This window comes from Teleopsis dalmanni, chromosome X (genome assembly GCF_002237135.1).
Source record: "Teleopsis dalmanni isolate 2A chromosome X, ASM223713v2, whole genome shotgun sequence".
Classification (NCBI taxonomy): Eukaryota; Metazoa; Arthropoda; class Insecta; order Diptera; family Diopsidae; genus Teleopsis; species Teleopsis dalmanni.
Genome location: NC_051848.1, coordinates 62078426 through 62092598, shown reverse-complemented (window position 1 = coordinate 62092598; position 14173 = coordinate 62078426).

Genomic DNA, 14173 nt, shown 5'->3' with positions numbered 1-14173 from the left:
CGTATTAAGGCTATCTGCTCACACTGCTCTCCCTTATGACGTTTCCATATTGTTATGAAAATTTTCTCCATTCGATGCTTTCTACCTATTGCAACAAAAAAAATGTATGTGTGAATTCTGAATATGTAAATATGTGAATATATGTGCAGCTTGCTATAACGACATAAGGTCTGATAAGAGAATAGCATGACGATCTGGCACAGTCTTTAGCTCAAAGTTCACATATCTTCCCTAAGTGAGCTGCTTTATAATTGTGCACGTATATATGAATACGAGCGGAGAATACATGTTTTTTTTATATCCATTATTGTTCTGTTTTTATTTAACACTTCATGAAGTATTCAGCTTATCAAAAATCGATAACGTTAACTTGAAAGATCTAAATATTTTCACTGCAATAGTCTCGAAGTCTATATGGTATTTTGATATTTATCTATGCGTCGTTTCTTATTTCAACCAAGTGCCAACTGTGAGGAGTCGAAGTTAGTTAAACTTGGTACTAAAGTTTTTATGCCAACTGTCGTCTTTGAAAGTTCTTCAGAATTTTTTCCTGGTAGTTGTAATTCAAAAGAAACTTATGAGTACCATATAGTATGTGGTGAAGTTAACAGAATACAACTAAATAGTTTCATATATACAATTCGATAACTCTATAGAAAACTTGGATTTCAATATTCTATATAGTGTTTCTGCTTATTATTGACATTTGCTATTAAACTAAATATATGAGCATATATGAGTTATAGCGAAACAGCGGGGATGTAACAACATAATTCCAATTCAAACAATATAATGCTCTTTACAAAGGAAAGAAAATAAACCCGACTAACAAATTTCCTCGCCTCAATTTCTCACAATACTCCATTTACCACATACTACAATACTACATACTATATTTAGTTTGTCTCCCAAAAAAGTATTTTCTATAAAATCTATTAAAATGAAACTCAACGAAAAATGATCAAATTTGTGTTTTCAATTCAGAAATAATTACAGTACGGATGATGGACGGGTGTATTTTGCTAGTTATATTAAGTATATGAAATATTGAAAGTGAGCAAAATAATACTAAGTATAACCCACAATCGAACTCAATGGTTGAATCCACGGTTTTGGAATAGTTGTTTTGGAAAACGCCACTGCACATGCCCGTGTGACCACAAGCTCACACGTCCGTATACTGCGATTAACTTATATAACTCAGTTTGCAACAAACTCTGCCTTGGAATATCCTCAAGCAATACAACTGTAAAGCTAATTACACTAATTTGTTTTGTCGTTGAGTTTGGGATTGGCTCTGCCGCTACAGCTGCAGCTGCATCAGAGTTGCCACAGATGCACACATTTGTGAGCCCTGGATGTCCATAAACTCCCACAAATGGATTTGTGGCCGCACGCATGAATGCCGACATGCGTATGTGCGAGATCCTGTATGACAGCGACGCAAACTTGCTTGCGTTTAGTACATTTGATTTTGTCGCTTAAAGCTTTTGTGCCATACAAGCATTTAAGGATTATAGTTTCAGCAATTAAACTGATGAATACACAACACTAATCACTTGAAGAATATTAAGCCATGCATCTGTTTGCGTATAAATTTATCTGCATCTGCAACACTTAACTCTGATTTCTATGTATTTGTGCATGTGCATGTGTATGAGGATGAGAATGAGCTTTTCAATGTTTATTTACTCAAACCAACTACGCCTTGACCAGTGCTGCCGGCTCTGTTCATAGATGCAGCTGCATGTGCCTCTGTGCATATTAGATGCAAAAACATTTTTCATACATCCCTGTACTTGCGTATCATTGCACATGTAATTGGTGTGGCATCATTTGCATACCATGTTCTGATTCATTTCGCTCAGTCACATTAAATGGAATTATTATTAAATGTATTCGGGCATCATTTAACCTATATACCACTGATGTTTCAAGAAGGTTAGCTAACCTATTTTACCACAATAGTAAAGTTTGGTTATTTTGGAAGCAGTACCACTGCAAAGTTCATATCACTTCTGGTCAAATTTATGGAGTCTCTTAGTTATTAAAAATAATAGCTGCTAATTAGGCTTAGAAGAGTAAATAATGAAAAATATGAGTTTGTATATCAATCATTACGATAGCAATGGTGTGTCCAGGGAGCGAGTTACAAAAATATTGCAAATTAGTTTTTTTAAACTAATTCAATAATACTTTATAACATTTCCCTACATAAAAACAGACGAAAAAGCCATAAAGTTTTTTCACTGATATAATAATAACAGAAATTTATTTCTAATGTTAATTTTTTCTTACCGAGAGTGACGTATCTTTATGACGAAAAGAAACTATTTAAAAGTAATAAGGGTTCGAATAGAAAAGAAAAGACAACAACAAATATTATAGTTAATTTATTGAAATTTAGCTAACCATACAACGCTATTTCAAGTATTGCCAAGTACTCACCATCAGTGGTCTTAGGAAATATTCAAATTTCTTTATTAATTTATAGTCCGTATGTAATTTGTTTGGACTGCAAGTGCCAGGCTTAGAACTCGTGCCTGTCCAATTAGAAGCGATGACTGATCATGTTTTTCCACAAGTAGCCAAGGCTGTACCAACTTTCAATGCTCAAATTCCGGGTTTTTTTGTCATTTTTACTTAATTACCCAAAGCACTTACCGTATTTCTAAATCAGAACGAGCTTAACATATGAACTACAGAAATTTATTTCATTATCTATTATCATAAATTATTATTTTATTATTAATAACAAGTTAAAATAGAACATTATTTCTTTTTGCTGTGTAATGTTGTCTGAAAATACACGTGCTAATACTTAAAAGGTCCATCATATTTAAGAGGTGATTAATCTCTGGGCAAAGTTTTATCTCTGAAATAGTACATTGGAAGTACGTTCATGTTCTACATAGTGATTTATGTCTGTTATTAAAAACTCATTAATAATTTAAAACAGATATAATTCACTCTATAGTATATGTTTCAAAAAAAAGTTTGTCCAAAATATTATTTCATCATGGTCAACTTTAGACCCATGGCTCCCAATGCCCTCCCTAAATGTGATGAACCATAAGGGTATGATCTTGTGTATTTCAACTACCACCGTAAATTTATCTAGGGAACGTCACGTACTTCTAACAGTCTCACAATACTTTCAAAACTATCTATTTATCATTTATTGACCAACAACGTGTATAAATTAAAGATTATAATTGATTTATAATTAACATGTTTAATGATTCATACAGTTTGAATTTTATGAATATATATTTATTGGAATTGGAAGCAGTGTAATGCAACGTATATGTATCTGAATTGACTATAGTAATGATTTATTCAACATCAGGTTGTAATTTAACACATTTTTCTCCAAAATAATTTTAAGGTCATTTAGTTTTGCATTGTGAAAATGTGGTCTCGGAACGAGGATTAGTTGGGACGACAGCTTCTCAATAGGAGTGTAATGTGTATTAATATCCTCATTCTTAAATAAGAATTATACTCATAAAGTCTTACATCCTGATTCACAATCTTATCACGCTTTCGAAACATATCCACGCTTCCGTTCGGATAGGTTAACACATCAGTCAAATATTTAACCCTTTCTGAACTAAGAAAAACGAAATGTACCTCACACCTTTCCTTAACGATAAGCTGTCTTTTTCATTTACATGTGTACCACAAGACTAATTTCTAGAGTCCGTAAAGCGCCAGAAATTCAGGTTGTCAATATTCCAAAGTAATCATGTCAATTCTTGTATAGCTTTAAATTGTTCCTTATGATAATGATATTACACCCATCTGAGGTGTACGTCCTACGTGGAGAAGCATTGGTTAAAGAGGGTTTTATTACAAACTTGTGTCTTTGGTAAAGCTTTGTTTTGAAAATTCGAATAAATTGTGATATAAATGTAGCTCAATATAAGTGCTTTAATTTTAAAATTAATATTCGATTACTATTAGCTTATTTGCTACATTTTTAGGCTAGGGTAACATATTAAATGTACTATAGCTCAAAAGCATTCTACAGAACCATTGTTAATCGACATTACTTTTTCTATTGCAATATCTTTTCCAGCTTCTTTATATCAGAAATAGCACTTTCTTTATCTGTAGAGTCAGACTGGCTGAAATTGTAATTTCTACAACTACAACTACAACTTAGACAACTAATATCAATATGCTCTTGAGAAGAGTTTCATTTGTTATCATCATTCTTTCATTAATCTCATCAGGGAGAATGTTTTTGTTGTTGTAAACCATTTTAAGACCCTTAGAATAAAAACATGAATGGATTGCAAACCATACTCAAGCGGATAGAATGAGAGAAAAGGTTGGAGAAATTCACACAGCGCAGAGAGGAAGGAAATTTAGTTAATGTATTAAAACAAGGTCTAATGGATATTAAAACAAGGTGAGCTTTGATAACGCAATGCGTCGGAACTATAAGTCGGCAAGTCTATGTACATAGTGATGTTGAAATCCTCGGCCTCTTCCTCTATATGCTGTTTTTCATATATTTCGCTATTTCTCATAGATGGTAGATGTTGTGAGAACTATAGTTGCAATTGGGACACATTGGTTACCACATGATTATACCATCACCAAAGATGGAATATTTTTCAAATCAAAAAATACAATAGATTTTAAAGAAGGAGAGAGTGCTAAAATCTATGCCAAACTAAAATCTATACTACAGAAGTTTGCACCTACTTTTGTTGGTAATAAAACAGAATAACAAAAGAATTCGATCATACAAAAAATTACTTGATGATTGTCAGAAATGACTAAAAATTTTATCAACGGAATAGAAAGTGACTATAGATTAGTTATTTACCAGTTGATAAAAAATTAAATAATTTTATCTAAATGAATGTTTAAGATTTTCTTGAAAATCAATATAAAACTGCAAGTATCGCACTAAAAGCAATATTTAACTATATTAATATGAATATTGATTTTATGTCTATAGAAAACTTAAGGGTTCCTCATTGTATATATTATATCTACTAGTTGTCTAATTGTTTACTCTTTTGGCAAGGGTATAGGATGGAAATCATTTTTACTAGATGTCCACGTATGTCGTAAAGTTTTTTAATTCAGTCCAAGAAATATAATGTCAATCTGTGCTGCAACAAACATTCGTTACGTGAACAATTAGTGTTGAACATTATTCTAAGTTATGTAATAGCACATTCACACTATCTCATTTAGGTGGTTTTGCTCATTATAACCACTAAAGAGGATGATTTACCACACAAAACTCTTTTGAGGTCATTATCAATAAAGCAACTTATTTACGGCGGAAATTGACGTATGCAATCTTAAAAATAAATTACCCACAAGGGAAATTATCAAAAGTTGAAATATTTTCATATATTTTATATATAATATATAAATAAACGACTGAACTGAGCAGTTCACAAAGAAAGTAAGTATTTAACAAAATCTTTGTTTTTATTAAGTAAATATGTAATTGATAAATGAAATGTGTATATATATGACTTGTTCTATCAATTATATGTTTAATTTTTTGATGTGATACATTATTAAGTGAAGTTTATAAAAATTCTTTGAGCTGCTTATTATAATGTGAACGTTTCCTCATTAATATAAATGAGCAAGTGCCTAATTGAGATAGTGTGAATGTATTTTAAACCATTTTAACTACATTTGTGTTGAAGAAGAATATTTGAATTTAGTATAGAAAAATTTTCATGAATTTGGATGTGGTGTTTTTTTCCAGATTTTAATTACTAAACTTAGTTAATATTACCACGCTTCAAAAAATCCCTCGGTAGATAAAATATTGCTCAAAGGTCATTGATTAAGTCTATTATTTTGAAGAATTGGAAAAATCGTGTTGTTAAAAAGTTTCAACTCAGAACTTAAACGATAACTAATAATGCTATTATATCAGTACTCGGTTTAGTTTAAAAATGTTATATAAATATAAAGTCAAAAATGATCAAATTATGATTCATTATATAAAATTTCCTTATAATGAATTTTCCTGTGCTTTAACTTTTCTAGTGAATGTACCTATGTTAATTGTCTGGCATTAGACCATTCACTTAATTTGGTATTATTTGAAAAAGTCTGGCAATGTACCTATGAAAGTGAATGCACCTATGTTAATTGTCTGGCATTAGACCATTCATTAATTTGGTATTATTTTTAAAAGTCTGGCAATATGCTAATTGCATTTTAACATGCATTTTAATTTAAATTTTCTAATCTATTGTGTCTTGCTCCCTTTTGAAAATTGCATGTGGTCCAAAATTGCATCTGCTGTATTTGTGATTATTTAAGTTAGTAGTTGAAGTTAGTTTCTATTTAATTCAATTTAATGCAATGCAGTTTAATTCACATATTAGTTTAAGGTAGCATACTAGTAAATATTCTTTAGAACTACCAAATGACACGTCAACTGTTGAATTCATTATTTCGCTATTTTAGTGTCACTTCCAAATGATCGCTTTGATTATGATATATTTTTGGAAGGGTTTTTTTTTGGAAGTATAGCCAGGGTATTTATTTAATAGATTATTTAGACAATGTTGTTGTGATCTAAGAGTAAACATACTATCAACATGAAATTTGATATCACTTTCAGTAAAATGTTAAATCTGCGGATGCAGTATCCTTTGTGGATACGAGGTCAATCAGATTTTTTAATAATAAATATATTTAGCACATCATGATATGCGTAGACTGCACATTTATGCACTTTACTCATTACAGCAAATAAAAAGTTGATTGTCTGTCGTTCCTTTGCACATAGAGCCTCTGATGACTTTTTTGCCATAAACGAAATTAAAAATTTCCATTTTAAGCAGCACAAATACTGAATTGAGCAGTTTGGTTGCAGTACATGACGCAAATGGTTACTGCATATGCAATTCCCAACCATCGTTTCTATGCACACGCAGTCAGCATTGCGCAACCCACGTTTCATCTCTGCCATCACGGTCCATATTCGCATATTGAGCATGTTAATTTCTGCTTAAAATTGTCATCGGCACCGGAAGTGATGCTACCCAACTCACAAAACTCGCAACGCTTATGCCTGAAAATCACTCATGTATCGAAATTTCAACCACCCAAAATGCCCTTTAGCACTTACTTTCCCATATATATCCTGTACGAATAAATATATATATATATATATCCATATATATGTGTATTTTTGTGCATATTAAAATTTCACAGATATTGTTCATGCACATATATATATATATATATATATATATATATGGATGCCATCAACCAAACCGATAAACTCACATTAGAGTCAGGTATATGAACATATTTATATTATCGCACGGCCCAGTGGACACGTCGAAATAGCCGCGAGATATCCCATACAGAAGGTGAAAAAATATTTCATAGACAAAAACAGTAATCGATGGACAGGGTATTGTACATTTTATTCATATGACTTGAAGTACATGTAATTATTCTAGTAGGTCGGTATCACCAAATTAATTGCACTAGTGCACTTCGCTGCTACAAGTTTCATAAATGCATTTCACTGCCCTTACAGATCTTTTGATCATGCAGGCGGTACATTAATAGATTCAAACCACAATAAAAATGTAGGGTACCGGATGTGTATGTTGGAGTGTATGCAATATTGTGTTGTGCCCCAATTTGAATTTGTTTTTAATAACAAATATTGAAAATATCGATATCACACGCATATTTATATTGTACACGCATATAGATTGGTAGATTTAACTATAATATGTATAAATGATTTTTGACGTTATATATATTATATATATATGTTATATATATATATTGAACCGAGGTTATTTCATCGAAAGAATAACAAATTGGGTATGAAGATTGAGAAGAGCTTATAAAGGCAATCGTAAGTTTACTTAACCAGAGAAAGTTGAATTATATCTCAAACAAAAGTTTTAAGAGGAAAACTGTTACCACTTGAATAATAGTTATGTCTCCTTCCTAAAACAAGGATAAGAACGTGTCCTTAATAAAATGTTTTGTTGTGATTTAAGTATAAGAAGATCAAATATGTAATATTGTTTTCGGAACGATTTTGATTCTAGGTTTTTCTTTTGATCCAAAAGATCCTTGACCATTCCGTTGTGAAATATTGTTATGATGAACTCTGAAAGCTGCGTACTATACCTAGTACATCGCGACCGCATCACATCGTAGGGGGGCTATTCATAATTACTATTTGAAATGTTAGTTATTTGTGCCTATTCGATGCGTATTTTAGTCGAAAAAAGTCCGTGTCTATATCATATATTAGTTATTTGGTTATGTAGCTATTTAGCTAGTTAGTAATTTAGTTATTGAGCTTAGGTATATTTAGGTATTTTGTCTTATATAGTTATTTAGTCTTTTATTAATTTAAATAATTAATCATTTCTTCATATTTTATATTTGAGTTATATTAGTTATTTAGCTATTTAGTTCTTTAGATATAAAATCTAGTTATTTATTTACTTCACTATATAATATTTTATATATTTGAATTTTATTAGTTATTTTGTTATACAGTTTTTTAGATATAAAATCTAGTTATTATAGTTATAGTTATTTGTTAATACTATATTTAGTTACTTAGTTATATAGTTAATTAGTTTTTTTGATAATTAGTTACTTAATTATTGATAATTAGAAATTATTTATTGTCTGGCTTTAAAGCAAATCTTGTCAGTTGATATACAAATTGATCAAGTCTGAAATCTGAAATTAACACACTTTAAAGGATATATATCTCTTGATTCTCTTCGAGAAATGAATAGAAATGAAAAAATTTCGAACCAAACTACGATATCTAAATCTATACAGATGGCATTTATAGACATTTTTCATTACATTGCAATTACTTACTTTAATTATTTTCCAAGCAGATCGGTGAAAATTTGCTGAGCTATATTCTAATATAAGCCGAGTGGTTTATTTGTAAATTAAACATTTTATACATATAATTAATAAATTTTTATTTTATTTAAATAAAATCTATCATGCATTATAATAAAGTATTTAATAGATTTCGAGTGTTGCCATTGGTGATCACTACCAAAAAACCTTATTCGAATATAAAAAAATCTGATATAAGGCAAGCGAAATGGATTTATATGGTTTCCGTACTATGTTAAGCATTCAGGTGAGTTCCACACAATGTACAAATATTGGGTTCGGACGCAACATTCATCTTCATGTGTCTATTTATCAACTTAAATCCGGTAAAATTCGTACAACGTTCATACTTTCAATTTATAAGGACACATAACTATGGCCTTTTTCTCTTATAAGATAAATTCAAGTTGTCGTTTTTTATTTGTAAAGATATATTTTTGGGATCATTCAAAATATATTCAAAACATCCGTAAATATTTTTTCTTATGCCATCATGTGACATTACTATCTTCTTAATTGTATATCTTCTATTGTCAAGTAATGAAGGTTAGATTATACCGGCTACCGTATATAGGCATTGTCAAGTAAAATCTATTCAAGTTTTTCTTCATTACTATCACTAACTTTTTGGTCTTCATAAGTTTTTCTAAACCATTCAGAAATTTGTGATATCCTCTAGACTAGGGTTGTCCAAACCAGATACACTGCACAGCTTCGAGGGCCGTAAAAACAAATATATACATTCTTGGTTTTTTGAGAAAAATAAAAAAACATAACATAAAAATAAAATAATGTGATTTTACCAAAATATATCAAAGGGAAATTTGCGTAATTATGGTAGATTATAAATATGTATAAAAATTGTTTAGGTATATATGAGCTGTGAGCCACATGTGGCCCGTGATTTGGACAGCTCTGTTCTAGACAATTAAATTGCATTCCTGTCGGGCGTACAAGACATATACAGAAACATTACCTTAGAGATTTGAATACTTTGAAGAAAAATATTTATATCAGAGTTGAACTGTTGTTTCATAACAATAATCACTGTTGTTGGAGTGATATGATTCGTACCACTAAGAAAATTAGACACATGTTGGTGTTTAGGGTCGTTTACAGATATAATCCGTTTTATTAAAATCTCCAAGCACTATAAATGTCCAGTCAAGGCGTAATGAGGGGTTTTAAAAATACCTCCTGTTAATAGAGAGTAAAAGTGTTCAAGTACACTGGCTAAAATAGCTTCAACATAACAAATAATATAAATGTCGAATTAAAAAATAATCTATAAATTAGAAATAGACTTTAGTGAACAAGTCATATATACTTATTTGTATACTTATACACTAATTCCCATTTTAAATTTATAAATTTGAAAATTCGTGAACTTTACATAATCCTCAAATTAAAAAATAATCATCTTGATATTTAACTTTTATACAATTAGTCATTTAGCAATTAATTTGATACCAGAACAGATATATATAAATGTACCATTTCTCTAATTAGTGTGACATGTCAATACTCACACACATTTCATTCTAATTTTACCTGTAATATATTGTTGTTATTTGGATTTTGTCTATGATTTAGATTTTTCATAGGCTTAAGTTCTCGCAAAAACTTGTTTGCACTAAGTTTTCCGATTTCTGACTTAAGGGAGTGAATATTAGTCTTATACCTTTAAATTATTTCCATCAGTCAGATTTACGTGCACTGGAGAACACCCATTAATGATAATTACAACGCCACCGCTTTCAGACGTTCAGTTTAACTTGACAGGTGTAACTTCAACGTCTCTAATACCAACGTACGCCCACAATTGGTGGTAGTACTAACCACTGACCAAGCTGTACGAAATATTTCTGACAATTGCCGCTTCCAAATTAAAGTAGATTACACAATTTTTTGCCCATGGCAAGTTTTTTTTTGTTTTTTTTTGTTTTGTTATGTTAAGGGTAATAAATGTGAAATTTGCACATGTTATGCCATTTGGCACTAAAAATATTATTGACCAAATGTACAAAAATTTAAGCAATACCAGTAAAATTGGGCGTAACTGCATAATTTAATGAATTCATGACACGTTTCACATTCACAACGAATTCAATATTTCGCAACTGTGAACAAATGCGGTCGTCTTCCCGCTCTTAGGGCAGGCTCTGAACCTTTCGATGCTGATACCGTCCAGTCGAGAATGATTAGACATTTGAAGGTCTAGGAGCGCATATATTTTGTATTTTATCGTGTTTCGAAAATCAATAGAGCCAAAGTCGGAGGAAACACTCTCAGTACCAGCACGGGTAGCACAACACATATCACATTTTCCTACACTTATAGTTGTGCACACATCCATTCACTCATATTCCATACGCAAACACACAGTACCGCACTGACATCTCATAATTGAGGTGAGCCAACACCATCTCAGTGCAGCCCGTCTCGATAAAATAAAAATATGCCAACGGGAGCAAATATACTGGTACAGGAAAGGATAACAAAAGGATATCTACATAGTGTAACTTATATGAATTCTGTTAAAAAAAACATAGCTAACAGAGATAATTAAATTTGCACGTCAGAGTAAAAAAAATATTGTTAAGCGTTTGTTTGCCGAAGAAATTGTAAAGCTTTGCTTAAATGTTATTTCAGTAAATTTGTTTGATGGAGAGGCTTATGTAGCTTGACAACGGACTGGATCAAGGAGCCGAAGTGCAAGCATGAAACTAGCTAAGGATGATAAACATTAAAGTACGCGAGATGCGGGCAACTTCAGCTGAACTCAAAGTTCGATCATCACTAATCTGAGGAAAACGTCTGCAATAGCATCCTTAATCTGCACATGCAGTCTTCTTGCACAATTCGGTGTTTTCATATCCTAACTGAAAGTAAATTTTAATCGAAAACACATCATTAAAATTCACAAAACCAAACCAGGAGATGGAAAATATGTAAACAACATCATCCAACATACACTATAGGTGGAGAAACTTAGTTTTTACTTTATTTGTCTTTAATTCAATGTTTTATTTCGCGGAAGAATCTTTGAGTTTATGGTTGCGAGAAAGCTGCGATTAAAGTGGTTACAGCTGCTTATATTTCTACTTTAATTTAAGAATTTTTTAAACTTTATAATTTCAATAATTTTTGCATATAATAAAAAGTAACTGGAGTTTATGGTCACTAGATGGTGTTGGTTTACAAACGAGAGCTGCCTTTTAAGTCTTGCGGAGAACAATGAGAACACTGTGGTTTGTAATAGTTTATGGGTTAGGCTAAAGCCTTTTTGCTGCTCCAAGCTCAATATAAACTACATTGAAAATATATATGAACTGCTTAGAAGTGTAGATGATGTTAACTCTATAGTGTACTTAATGTAATCTACAACATAATAATTGATTGGTTGCCTAACTTTTTTTATGAAATTTAATTTAAATTTCAATAAAAGCTCAAGATAACTAATAGCACTTTGTACATAACACACATCATCATCATCAAAATATTATTATTATTTTTAATATATATTGGTTATCCCGATCTATAAATTAGAACAGACCTCTAAAAAACCATCTGTGTTCTATTAATAGTTGTATTAACAATTGTATTAGCTTGATAATATTTAATTCAATAACTCAATAAGTTCCAACGAGTTAATGCTTTGTTTAGAGACAGCACAAGAGTGACATAATAACAAAACGAATAGTTCTGTTGAATACCTCATACTCACAGCTTCTACAGAAATCATTATTGGATCAGTCTGATAAATTTGTGTGCATACCTATTAAACGGTAGCCTGTAAGGATGGTAGTCAATAGATTGACACCAGTTTTTAGTAAAATTAAGTAAGTATCTGTACTCCTGTGGTGCATTTTCGGACAGAGTACCATGGATTTGAAATTGGTTTACCCAAGGTAATGAGTAATGAGTCATACAATGCCAATGTGAACCACGACCATAAACTTTAATAAAATGTACTTTGGTTGCTTAACTTAGCTCATTTGGAGAAACGCTACTGAGAATGGTGTCTATGTTTCTATAGATATTGTTACACAATATTGTAGTACACCTTACCAACTTAACCTTCTCATAGATGGCTTTAAATTTAGCTTGGACGATAATTCTATAACCAGAAGTTCAATGACCTTTTGAGAAGGGTAGTTTCTTTAAGTTTCTTGTTTTAACTGTCTGTTGAAATACTGTATTCGTATTTAACAGTGCAAAGTTCCACTCTTATTTAGTAGGGATTAGAGCTGTGCATCAATTGTCATTTTGATGACATATATATTCGTGAAAATAACTTAGAGCCGTTTTTCGAAATTGTATAGTCATCAACGAATTTCACTTTGAGTTTACTGTGAGCTTAGAGTCGAAAGTTTGAAATGATCAACCGATCAATAGTTTTCATACATATTTTTTCTTCAATTTAAATTACATTATGGATTGAGTAAAAAAGTCAATAAACTTGCGAATAAAAATTTTATGTATATTTGTGATACTTACTGTTTAAGGCTGAGGATGGACCCTGATTGGAGCCTGTTACTATCACACCATTATTGGCTGCAGTGCTTCCACTGGAAACACTTGCTGCACTCACGCCACTTTTTCCTGTTGAAATTTCAGCATTGACGTTGGCAGTGTTACCGACATTATTTTTATTATTTTGTTGTGGTGCTATTATATTAGTTGCGGAGTCCCCCACTGCTGCCAGTAGCACTAGGAGGGTCCCAATGATTTGGCAGGTGCCCATCAACTTAGTACTTATGTAATACGCTTCACTAAGTAAAATAAATGGTTAAACGGCATTACGGGTATTACGGGTACTACTAAGTTCCCGCCGTTATTTTATTTTTCGATGTTAGATTAGTCCTTTTCATAAAACTATCCTTGTCTCATTTATTAAATCGCACAGTCTCGTTTATAAATTGCAGTGCTGATAAATGTCTAAATAAAAACAAAATATATGATAACAATTAATTAATTTTGAAATTAAGATTAATTGTTTTATAAAACGATTATATATGGTAAAATATAATTTTGAGATGGAACTTGTTTGAAATATAATAATTGCAGAGCACGATAGTATAGTTACCAAGCAAATTATATATTATATTTTAATTTTTTAATTAATAATATTTTAAATAATTTTATATCTTTTCAATCTCAACTCATCAAATTTAGATTTTTATTTAGTGGACTAGATGTAAATGGAATCCGTCTTTTAATTTAATTTATAAATATTATGTATAAAACTGATTGCATATACGTTCCA